Here is a 13,509-nt window from a genome sequence, read left to right on the forward strand (position 1 = left end):
AGGGTCGACGCCGGCAGCAAACAGAATATCCAGTACACAGACCGGGGTCAGGGGTCACAGGCAGATCAGCAGCGTAGAAGTCCAGGCAGAAAGGTCAAAAGGGCACAGGCAAACAAACGAAGTCAGGAATCAGGCAAAAGGTCAGCAACAAGTAATCAATCCAAAAGGTAACAGCAACCAGGAACAGAGCAGGCTAGTCAGCAGCAAGCAGGAACTATAACCGGCAGGGAGGGCTTGTCCCAACCGTTGCCTAGGCTGGAGAAAATGACGTCCCGGTCGTCATGACGACAGCCGGGACGCTGAACAGTACCAGGAAGTGAGTCGCGGTGGTGGCTAGCTGTAAAAAGTAGGCAAATAAGCATTATAAGGTTATATGGGGGCATTTTATATTTTCAGAATGCCACCTACTTTTACTATCTTGTACAGCTTGTCACAGTGATCACCATAAAAGTTATTTACAAATAATAAGAGTTCTGTGTCCAGTTCTCTCACCCTTCTTTCAGAGCTATTTTGACTGGTGGAGAGAGAAATGCTGGCTACAGTGTTTTCATCTTTTTAAGAAAAAAGAAACAATTGGTTCAATGTTTGGAGTCCAATGCAATTGTTTAAATTTCTATTTTCTTTTAGGTAGTTCATTTTTGTGTGGGGATTGGGAGTTACATGTAGTTACATGCAGAGTTATTAATTCTCTTTGTAATATAATTATATATACACATATTGTGATAAGTATGACAGACAATACTGACACAGTTTAACCAACCCACCTCTGAACTTTTATTCAATTGTGTCAGGGTGGTACAGTCAGCAAGATGTGCAGTTCCAGCAAACAAACAAAAAAAAAATGATGTCCAATTTTCTGTGACTTGCTAAACATTCAGTCACTTAACTAGTCACCAGATAGCTAGATCAGCATCAGTCGCCCGCACACAACACAGCACAACCTATTTATATTGCATGAGTCTGCAGGCTTTCTTAAAGAATATCAGTTGATCTCTTTATAAGCCATGGCAAACTGCCCTTTTTGCCACAATAGAAAAAATAAATATATATATATATATATATATATATATATATATATATATATATTTACAAGATCAGGTTAGGGATGCCGTCTACTGGTGTTAAATGGCAGCAATTCCCATTCAGCAGACAAGTAACACGCACCAACTCAGTGTCTTGGTACAAGTAGCTGCAGTTAGCTTTATTTAGCAGCTCAAAAATAAGACAAACAAACAAAATTCCTAGCATGTTCAGCGCTAACTAATACAATAAGGATTTCCCTCGCTAAAGTAGAAGGACCTAATGTTTTACAAACATAAACTAACAGGACTTACAAGTAACAAGGGCAATGTATCTCAGCAGGCCTTTGACCTGTTTCCCAGCTAGTGAGAAACTGAGGGACTAGCCTCACAGTCTTTTAACAGCACTTCACAGGTGCAATACCTGATTACAGCAGAGTGTCTAGTAAGCAGGAAGCCCTGAAATGGTCCCAATAAATGGAGCCCAACCTACTCTCTCCATTCATAACCCCAGGGACTCTTACACCAGCAGACCTACAGTCGAAATCAATCTTTGGGAAACTCTTTCCCCAACACAAGTAATATCTTTGTGGTTTTAAAACACATAAGGCAGAAACCTGGGACATATATATCTTCCATCAACAACTTCTCTAGTTCTGTCACAATATATATTGTAGAACGTCTGACACGTAACACTGACACCCCGCAGACATCAGACACCAACAGCTTCTTGCTTGAAATCAAACTCTGCTTTATTGTTCACATCACATTATCAGCTACTCAGGTGCCTACACGTTCTGGTGACCCACTATCCACTGGCCGACTTGCTCAGCGTCAGTCACCACTAACAACTGAAAAGATAGGCTTAAATATCCAAAATACCCAAGTCTCCATCCTTTGGACTAAATATATATATATATATATATATATATATATATATATATATATATATATATATACACACACAGTATATATTCATATATATATATATATATATGTGTATATATATACACACTGTAGAGAATCAGTATTGCAGCAATTCGGCAGACATGTGCAGTTTATAGCAACATGAGCAGTAGCGGCCTCTGAAGCCATATATATATATATATATATATATATATATATATATATATATATATATATTAGCATTGCATCTAGTTTATTTCATATATATGTTTAAGTACTTAGTTATAGTTGGTACTATAGTATTTTATTAGCTTTTCATAGTTTGTTTTAAGTTTTTGATAAATTTACTATGGCACATAACAGGCACATTGCTGAGCAGGCATATTCTATTCTCTGCTTGTCTGGAGAAAGTACCAAGGTACTGAATATGAGCCAGTAGATACCAGTGATACTTTACCTATCAGTTTTTCTTTACCCTGATTATGATGACCTCTTCCAGCAAAAAGAGCAGGCACACAAACAAAGGAGCAAAAAGGATGGAGTAGAATCCCAGTGTTAGTACTGTCCTACAGTGCAGAGAGATGCAGGGTTGATTGCCAAATAGCAGCACCAGCAGAGAGAGAGAGGGAGGGAGAGCACCAGCAGTGGTTTGCAAAGTATAAAGCTCCAGAGATCTGGCACAACTGCAGTTCACTACATAAGAATTAATTAGTCTTTTATGGCTTTACCAATATATATGCAAGTATTACACATTCCTCTGTACACAACACAAGCATTAAACAATTAATTATTGAAAGCCCACAACAGTGCCAAAGTTGACCTTTAACATATTTAATAAAGAGGCTTCCTCCAACAAGCCCCATCATTAAATTAATAGTATTCACATTCAAATAAATAAGCCTCCTTTTTCCCTACCAGCTCCTTAATTAAATCATTACCCCCACGTTTAACACAGAGATTGTTAAATAGCATTACTCACCCCTGCAATATGTTAAAAGCCCCTATCAACCCCACTAACTCCCTATTAACTGCCCCCACCAGCTGCTACATTACATAGATAGCCCCTATACTGCATTCAATGCCAACTCCAGTCCTCCTATTACATTACTTACCCCACTATCCAACACATTACTTTAATACCCCCACCACCCCTGACTACATTAACAATCTGCACATTAGAGTAATATCCTAGTATGTGAGTGCATACTTATTTGTCTGCTACTTGCACAGTCTCTGTGCGCATGGGAAGCCAATACTAGCCCAGCATGTGCTAAAGGTTGGAGGGAAAGGCTGGTCCACGTGAAGGTCACAAAAAGGAAGTAGCAGAAGTGGAGAAAAAGTAAAACTGAGAAATAGGAGGGGAGAAAAGGTGGAGAGATGAACAGGAGTATTGGAGAATGGTAATCTAGGGGGATGGGAAGAGGAAAGGATCAGCCACCTGACGTAACTGGCTATACATCTTGTCTGTCAGCCTAAATATACTGCCTCATGGGTGGGACCCCAATGCAAGGACCAGCCCCTATTGTCAATGGTTGGCTATGAAAGTCAGAGAGCAACCAGATTGGGGCCCCATATTGGTCAATGGCACAAAAAAAACTTGAAAAAAAAAAAACAGACAGAGAGAAGACTGTCCCACAATATTATATATATATATATATATATATATATATATATATATACTTTAATTTCCCCTTTTAAAACCATTCAAACTTACACGCTAAACAAACTTATTTTAAGTCTCTCATTTCCTTCAAGATGTATAACCCCAAATGCCTCTAAGTCACCTTCAACTACCATCACCTCTGCCCATATCCCCTCCCTCACAGTCCTCATCTTTGCCACTAATTTCCTCAGCATAATCAATACTATCCATCAGAATATCTACTCTTACTAGACCCTGCTTGCCCTACCAACCTCCTCTGTGACACTCCTCAATCCACACTTCGTTAATTCTCCCCTGTAACTGGGGAAAGGTCAGCACATGCCTGTCATCCTCATCCTGCCCCCATCGACCCAATTTTCTGTCAATTTCCCAGTCCCTCTTCTCCACTGGCATTTGCTCCTCCTCCTTTAAACATGCTCCTGTCTCCCTAATAATAAACTTGTCCTGTCCTTTTTCCCTATCACTTTATTTTGCTTCTCCCAGTTTTTACCCAACTAATAGGTTGCTTGTATACCACCACTGTTACTTTCTCTCCTCTTAATCCCTACTTGATCCTCTGCAATCAGGCTTCTGTCTCCATCACTCAACGAGACTGCCACCTCAGAAGTTACCAACAATCTTCTCTAGCTAATTTGAAGGTTCATTTCTCAATGCTTATACTCCTTGACCTCTCTGCTGCCTGTTGACACCACTGATCACCCTCTTCTCATGCATTTAATGTAATGTAAATGTTTACTGCGACAAAATAGTAAAAAGGCCCTTATTGTGCACATTTAAAAAATTTCCCCAAAAATTGCACAAAGGTGAATGTATCCTTTAATCTATGCAACTCCATTGTCAGGGATCATTGGATGTGTATCTGTACAAGAATTGTTACAGTGTAATACTGTATGTTTTGGGTGTGCATATAGTGTATAGCATTTAATGATTCATTAATATTAATCACATGTTTATTTATTTATTCGATGTTTGTCTGAAGATTAGGTCCAGCTTTACTTCTCATGCATTTATTCCTGTAAATCCATCACATTCGCTTTTTAAGTAAATTACAGTAAAGCCTTCATACTAATTTCTATGAATGTTTAATTTTGTCTGCTGAGCTGGAATACTTAGCAAGGAAACAATTCCTGTCCTCCTTTATCCTCTCACATGCTGACATGCCATTTGGGAAGTCTAACAAGCACTGTTCCTTTGAGACCATCTCTGATCTTTGTCATTGAATAGAGGAAATAAATGATACATCTTTTAAATCATCTTTTAAATGGCCTCTATTCGGATTATACTTAATTTCCCTTATTATGAACTGTGCATATGTCAGATCCTAAATAAATTAATAGAGAAAATAAATTATAGCTTGGATTTGTCAAGGGACATCAATTTTCCTATGCTGATAAGAAAGCACTAGTAATTGGAGCATCATATATAACAAGCAATGATATTGTAATGTGAATAATATAATGAGTAAGATGCAGATACTTTCCTTGACATGGTCTCATGGGGCCATTTATTCCTGTTCTAGATAAGTAAAGATTTTTATATAGATATTAATATGCCATATCTGTCCTTTTAGGTCTAATTGGCTCTTCTTTTGTAAATAGTTACTCCCAATTCTGATTAATTATTTAAATATTTTTTTTATAAGAGAGCTTCTATAACATAGGACATATTTATTACTTGCATAATGGAAAAGATGCAAGAATAAAACGAGAAAGAGACTCTTAATCAGTGTTATAATAATGGCTTATTTAGTGATTAATATGTTGGTTTGTGTTTATTTGTGCTTTATGGCCAGAGCATCTTCTTGTTTTCAGTATTCATCTCCTGCATGTTGGTGGGTTCCCATTTTGAAGTGGACAAGGACAGAAAAACCTGTAGACAATTGGATCATTAGCTAGGCTGATCTTGTGAGAGGCAGTTAGTTGTCCATTCATGTGATTTAGTAAGTGAGATCTGGGTTGTCTGTAATGGGGCACTGTCACAATGTGAGTAGGGGAATTGAGGAAAGAGGGAAGTCACAGACAAAGCTAGCGATAGGAGCATGGAAAATAGTGTTGGAATTATTCTGTTTAAAATTGCGGCTGCTGAGGTATGCTCAACAGTCAACAACCCACACGGCAGGGACTGAGCTCAATGTCCTCCTGCTTTTTTCAGTTCCACAAATAAAGCACAGTCTGCTGAAGTTTTAATTTCTACACAGGCACATCCTGTATCAGTCTGACAATCAGCACTATCCTATAGGGAGAACTGGCCTGGGTCCAGCAACATCAACGCTGACGCACTCTGCCGTCAGATCTCTCCTGAATGATCCATCATTATCCCTCCAGGCTTCGTTCTGGGAGCATTTCTTTGAACTTGTTAAACAAGATCCAGGTCGCAACAGTAGTACTCACCAAGGTGCCATGGCACCAGAAGAAACAGTGTTTGTTCCACCCAGCTACAGGTTCTGGGGACATGACTCACGATTGGCAGATCATCGCCATATCAAAACAGCTATTGATTTGGTCATCCAAAAATTATGGTGGCCCACTGTCAAGAAGGAAGTTGCCTCCTTCATCCAATCGTGCATCACTTAAGCATAACAGAGGCCATGCAGCCATGTGTTCATGGATTTCATCACTGACCTCCCAAGCTCTTGTGGCAACACCACATACTGTTGGTAATGGATCACTTCTCTAAGTGAGTCCACTTCACAGCAATGAATGAAAAACGGTTGGTACACCATCTCTCCCAGAATTTCCTCAATGAGGTCTTCAGGCTGCACGGACTTCCCTTGGAGATAGTATTTGACAGAGGGGTTCAGTTCACAGCAAGGTTTTGGTGGGCCTTCTCCAAGGGGCTGGCAATTTCACTGTTCTTCTCATCAGGTTACCACCCCCCAGTTTAACAGACAGACGGAGCATGCCAGCCATTCCCTCAAACAGTTTCTGCAGTACTTTGTCTTGGATGCCCAGGAGGTCTGGTCCCAATAGCTTGTGCGGGAAGAGTTTTCACTGAACAACCTGGTACAGGACTCCACAGAGGTATCCCCCCTCTTTGTCACCACAGGTTTCATCCAGTGGTCATTCCAGCTTCCCATGCCACCTCTGGGATTCCTTCCACAGACAAACATGTGCAAGCTCTCCAAGTCTGTGGAAAAGGCTACAGTTAAATATGGGGGGAGCTAACCAAATTGGTTTGCAGACCAGAGGACCAGTGTTCTCAGTGGGCGATAAAGTGTGGCTCTCTACATGAAACATTGCGCTAAAGATGCATTTGTTCAACATTGTCCGTACCCAATCAGAGAGAAGATAAGTCCAGTAGTGTACATTTTCCTTTGGGTTCCATCTGATGTTTCACATTTCACTTTTGAAACCAGTGGTGAAGGATCTATTTCCTAGATGAGTGGTGTTTCCTCCTCCTGCAGAGGAGGGAAAGGGCCACCAAGAATATATCATTCAGTTTGATCCTTGAATCTCTTGCAGATCTGGGAGAGGAGTGCAGTACCTGGTGCACTAGAAGGGCTTCCGTCCTGAAAATCACTCCTGGATTAAGTCTACCAATGTTCATGCACCTGCACTGCTCACCAAATTCTTCAGGCTGAATTCTGACAAGCCTATAGTTCACATCTGGAGTCTGCTCCAAATAGGGGGGACACTCTGAGGATGACAACGACTAACACCTTCTCTCAATTCCTTAGCACTCTGCTAAGAACAGTAATCTAGCTGGTCTCCTCACATGAACTAATGCACAGCTTTCCTTACTCTGCAATCAGCCCTTCAGTGAAATGGTCAAGGCAATCAGAACATTTATTTCACCTGTTACGGTATCAAGTACAACTGATTAAATCTAACACTTTGGATATTTTTAAAGAATTATAGTTAAACAATATTTCCCTATATATGCAAAATAGGTGAGCAATGCTAGTTCTGCATTTTTACATCATTTTTCATATATTTAATGAAATTTATGTTACATTATTTTTCATCTGTTTAATGAAATAGGCAGTGATTATATACAGTATACCCTTACAGACAACTGAATGTTTGCTATATTTCCCAACTACTAATATCTATACCCAAACTCAATGACATCACAAATGCTTGTAATGTAGAGAAAACTGTTAAACCTCAGCCTGCCTACATTTTGAAGCTTAAGACGCTAAAATACATGTCTGTTTATGCATTTTTAATGGGCACTAACAGGTATTAGGTATTAGTGAATAATCCTGACTGTTATGACTCTACATTATGCTTTTCCAAGAATTTGTACTGGTAAATGGATGTCCATCAAGATTGGTTTGAAAACAAGATTAGTTTATTCAAATATATGATTCTGTCCAAAATGGCTGATCAATAGTTAAACTAGATGGCGTTAAATATGGAAATATTATTAAATATGAATATTTCACTTTTAACACACTACAAACAAACTACAATAAGAACATATTTATTACATTATATCTGGTTATAGCAATCGCCTTGCTAAAATAAAGGATTTTAATTATACACATCATAAAAGTTAGTGATGAGCGATCAGAATGTTCGGTATAGCTGATTATTACTTATAATTTGAATGTATTACCTTTAGGATGCTGGTTGCAAATTAGAGTTCTCCATAAATAAAAATGCTTAAATGCTGATTTTAATGGTAACATGATTATCAAATACGAAACTTAGATTAACTGGTAGTAAATCCATTATTCAGACGCTAATAAAAACCTACCTTGGACTGTGTGGCATCTAATCTAGCGAGATAGTAACAGAAATAATCTTCATTATGTATAGTACATACATACATACATACATACATACTCACAACCAATTAATAACTGACTGCTCTGTTCCTGGAACTAACTTTTATACCCAAGATGAGTGACATCACAAAACCCTTGTTATGATACAAATCATTGATATGATTAGCCTACTGTAATCTGTTAAATCTCAAAATGCCTGTGGCGCAGAATTACAATCTGTTTGTACAGTTTTAACGCACACTAACACTTATAAGTGCAAATCTTGTGTTCCCAACAGCAATGGCTGTTGTGAAGTTGATTTATGTTTTCCAGAGATTGTGTACTAATACATGGATGATTTTCAGTTGATAGAACTGAGCAGATTTGCAATGAGTAAATTTGCTGTCCAATTTTGCTTCTTGGACAAGCATTTAGATATTCAGCTTGTTTTCTATCCAGAGAGAACATTGCATGACAGTGAGATAACAAGGATGTCATACTTCTGTAATGTTTCTTCACATGGAATATTTTTCCAAACATTTTTGAGACCTAAGAAACAACTGAAATTCTATATAATCCAGGGTATAAAACAGGTGATGACAGCCCAGTCAGGTGAAATGAAAGTGATGATGGGTTTGAAAACACTTACACAATATAATAAACATATCCAGCAATGTAACTGTAATACCCTGCAAATCACAGGTATTACTGTATGCACTCATTCAGAAAACTACAGATCCCCAGAGTTCTTCTGGGAAGTTAAATGTAAATTGTGTCTGCCTTTTTGGGGTGGGCAAACTGCAATGAATGAACTAGAAGGTTCCAGGAGATTCTTGGGGAAAAGGGGAGGAGCCAAATAACGGACTTGCTAGTGTGAGAAGTGATGTGTGTGACTGCTGACTGAGCTAATAAAGGATCTTTCCACAAAGAGCCACTGAATGCTATGGCTGAATTGATGTCCTGAGGAATGTTTGCAGCCAGGCCAGAAATAAGCACCTTTGAAATATAAGATAATACCTAACTTGCTCCTGCCCATGAAATGTCAGCAGGACTCGTATGAAAACAAATAAGTTTCTTTTGCTTTGCTATGTTTAAATTATTTAAGTGAGACTTCAATCTGTATTATTAACACCTCTGACCGGGACTGTAATATTGCTATTGAGAGGTGTGATAGCAATGTCTAAAGGAAGAGTTTGTTCCAGCCAAATCTGCTGTATTTAAAGTTATCTGCAAACTGAGTGGGACATAAATTGGACACTTTCCTTTACACTGGAAATCGTTTATCGTGCAGAATTGCTGTTGTTTACGGAGCTCAGGAGTCACACATGTGTCAAGTTGATTACTGATTTCACCTTGTACAAGTAAATAAGCTTCATGTGTCAGCAGAAACTTTGCTTAAACCTGTGGATTAGAATTTACCCTCTTAGGTTCTGTATATCATAAAGTGAACTACAAAGCATCAAACCTGAACAAGCTGGATTAATCCTTGATGATTCAGATAAAATAATTGATGAACACATACAAAAAATATGACATGATATATACATTTTTAAAGGAACATGCTGGAGATGCTTACCTAGAAGGATAGTTTTCATGACTGTACCTGGTTCAAGGGTATAGGAGAATAGTATCAGATCTTATACCTGTTGTACTCTAAGGACTTTTACTGATCCTTATTATATATATTAATGAAATTGATGATGTGACTTATTAACAAGTGTATTAAAGCTAAATGTTTCTGTTCCAGAAAAATTAAAGTTACAACACCTGTCTTAACCGCTTTACTGTACACCCCATCCAATGAGTGTGAACCCTGTGAAACTCTCAGTAGTACTCCCATCTGTGATCAGTGCAGGAACTTTTTCCTTGGAATCCACATGCTCGTTACTGAAGCCTATCCTTATGAAGATATACAGCACAAAGGACCATTCAATTGTGCAATAAGTGACATATAACAGTTGCCGAGCACACTGTGTATTTTACCCCTCACTTTCCTTTTTTCCTTCCCTATTAAATTCATAGTTAAGAGACAAAAAGGAAGCACAAGCGGCAACAGAGCCTCTCATGTTCACTGATATATGTGAAGATCTGACATCAGGACATGCAGCCGGTGAAAGATGGTTATCGACTCATTGACCATCTATTAATATTAGGATCATGGACTTGCTATTGGTGGGCGATGGGTTGTTCTATGTATCCAGTTTTAGGCATCCCTATGCATATGTTCTGATAGAAGGGTGTATATGTATAAGTACCCATTTAAAAGCGACAGCAAGAATGTGATCTCTGATAGGTAGTATAGGATAAATTATGAATTAAAAGATGGGAAATGAGAAATGTGATTTAGCTGAGATGATGCCTTCTTGTTACCTGTCAGCCATTTTGTCTTTGTACAGCTTAGAGACAGCTTAAATGCAGCTAGTTTGTAGAAGTTATTCATTATTATTTTGTTGTTTGCAAGAAGCTGTGCCCATGACCTTGGCGATGGCAGACAGGAGATAAACCACCAGCCCCCTTGGGAGAATTCCTGTGAGAATGTAGCAAGGTCTGTGTAACGAAAACATGCACAATAAGTGGTTAAAACGAAGATAAGACAGCTAGGAGCGTAGTTTGCTGAAGTACGTGATTTTGTGTAACCAGAGTGCTATAAATTTGTGAATTTGTAAACAATAAAGTAGAGCTAAGTGCACACACAGAACTTGCAGTCTCTTTTATTCTCTCCGGCTGATGAACTCTTAAACTGGTAAACTGTCGCTTACAGATGAACTGACTGATTAGATCCAACACCTCTCTACTGATTTTTGTCTGATGAGTATAATCGGTATAATTGCTCTAAAAGTATTGCGATTGATTGGTCTATTTTATCTGCTGCCTCAGCATTTAATGTACTGGTCTAATTAGATTGTAGCAACCGGTTGTCTCCTAAAGTATCTATCCAGTGAAATCCATTTCACTGAAGCAGAGTGCCTAGATTTAAAGTGGGATATATTTAGTTAGTGACATATGTGATGTGTTGATTTATGTTTACATATTGTTGAACCAAGACTCCCAAAATGTTATTTACTTTGTGACATGTTGAATAACATTGCATGTTGATGGTATTGTGGTATTACTTCCCTACACTACCGCCACTTATCTGATGCTATGGTACAGCCTTATACAAAAGCAAAGTGAATAACCCACGAGTTTATGCAGTTTTAGCCCTGCGTTCCTTGTTTTATTCCAACACTACTGGGAAGGGGGGGACCTTTGCCCTTCTAACATAGCACTGGGCCTGTATAATCCTTCTTTACATTACTTCTGGGGTGCTAACCATCTGCCCCGCTATGTAACCATATCAATATGTTTATATTACCTTTATACATATAAACAATTTGGTTAGGATAATATATGATATGTGGGCTATCTTCAAAGAGTGCATGCTTAAATAACAATAGCTAACATAACAAAGCTTAGGTTGGGTACACACTACAGAAAATTTCTCCCAATGAGATATCATAAGCGATTTTACCAACGACTGAAAGTTGCTAATTATTCATCAATGAAGAATACACACTAATGCGATATCGGGACGAACTGTCGTTTATGGTGTGATTGGCCTTATAATCGGGTGTAAAACCTGTAGTGTGTACCCATCCTTAGATTCTGGATAGATTGTACTGGGTGGTATTTCGGGTGTACAGGGGGCACATTTAAAAAAGCAGGAGGAGCCCTGTGCAAGAAGAAGAGACATGAGGGCAAAATGCTGTGAAGGAAATTACAATACTCCTATTGCAGAACTAAAAGCAATGAGAACTGGCAGCCAGAAGCATTTAAATGCCTAATTTACCCCTGCCCTTCCTTACACATTAACTCATGTACTTGTGGAGGATCCTAATTCACTCCATAATAAAATGCATATAGTTCCCAGTCCCTCGAAACTGAAATCTTTTTGAGTGGTTTACTTATTTGCTGTGGTAAATTTCTTCTTAAACAATGGTCTTGTGACTAGTGAAGACTCCATCAAAGTTACAAGGTTAGGTTACGGGATTTAATCATATTTGGGTTTTTTTTAAAAAAATGACCTAATGTATAGTTCTGTAATTAAAATGTTTTCCTTGAAATTTGTTTTTTATTTTCCCTAATCAATAAGATAGTACCACTAGGAGTTTTAGGTGTAGAGTCATACATTACTAAGACTGCCAATAAAATGAGATGTGATTCAAGGGCCCATTTTATATACATTTACACTGGGGGTAATGATGAGCAAATATAGAAGCAAGGCTATTTTTCTAGCACCTACCAAGTTGTCATGTAAACGCAATGGTGTAATTGAATTGTGCAGATGAGTGAAGGGTTATGGATGCTTATACAGTCGTAGGGAGAAAGTTGTAGATATGCATAGAACATGATTTAAGACGTGTTCTTTGAGTTCCAGTTATGAGCTTTCCACTTCTGAACGTTCATAAAAAGGGAGTAATAGCTACCATAGTGTTTTCCATTAATCAAAACTGTCTTGAAGTGTTTTTCTACTCCACATAAGATTCTGTAGAACCAATTTACACAGGAAAATCACATATTTATTCATATTTGACATTTTGATGTAGCGCCTTCCCAAAACTCCTGAATTCTTCCTTAATTGCAATGAACCACTGAGACTTGTTTGTCACAGATTGTTGATGTAACCTAATAGGAAACTTTCAAGCAATCTAAATTACAATAAATCATTAGATATTCTGGGTCAGCCTCATAAATTAAACAAAAGCAAAACTGTCTAATATCTGTATGGGCATATCTTCAAACAGTTAGAGAGTGAACACAGAAGATGTATTTTGTCCAATAGTACCTATGATTGGTTAGGAAGACCACTTTACTTACACTGGTGAGATAGACATACATGAACTAATGATTTAAACTGTGTTTTTTGTGTGTGCCAAAAGTTTTGAGAATGACACAAATATTGGTTTTCACAAAGTTTGCTGCTTCAGTGTTTTTAGACCTTTTTGTCAGATGTTGCTCTGGTATACTGAAGTAAAATTACAAGCATTTCATAAGTGTGAAAGGCTTTTATTAACAATTACCTCAAGTTTATTCAAAGAGTCAATATTTGTAGTGTTGACCCTTCTTTTTGAATGGCTAAATGGCTATACCTGTCTATGTTGCTTTACAGCTTCCTTTATTTTTAAGAGACAATAGACATAATTACAGAATAGTGAAAATAAGTATTACAG

Source organism: Mixophyes fleayi, chromosome 5, assembly GCF_038048845.1.
Source record: "Mixophyes fleayi isolate aMixFle1 chromosome 5, aMixFle1.hap1, whole genome shotgun sequence".
Taxonomy (NCBI): Eukaryota; Metazoa; Chordata; class Amphibia; order Anura; family Limnodynastidae; genus Mixophyes; species Mixophyes fleayi.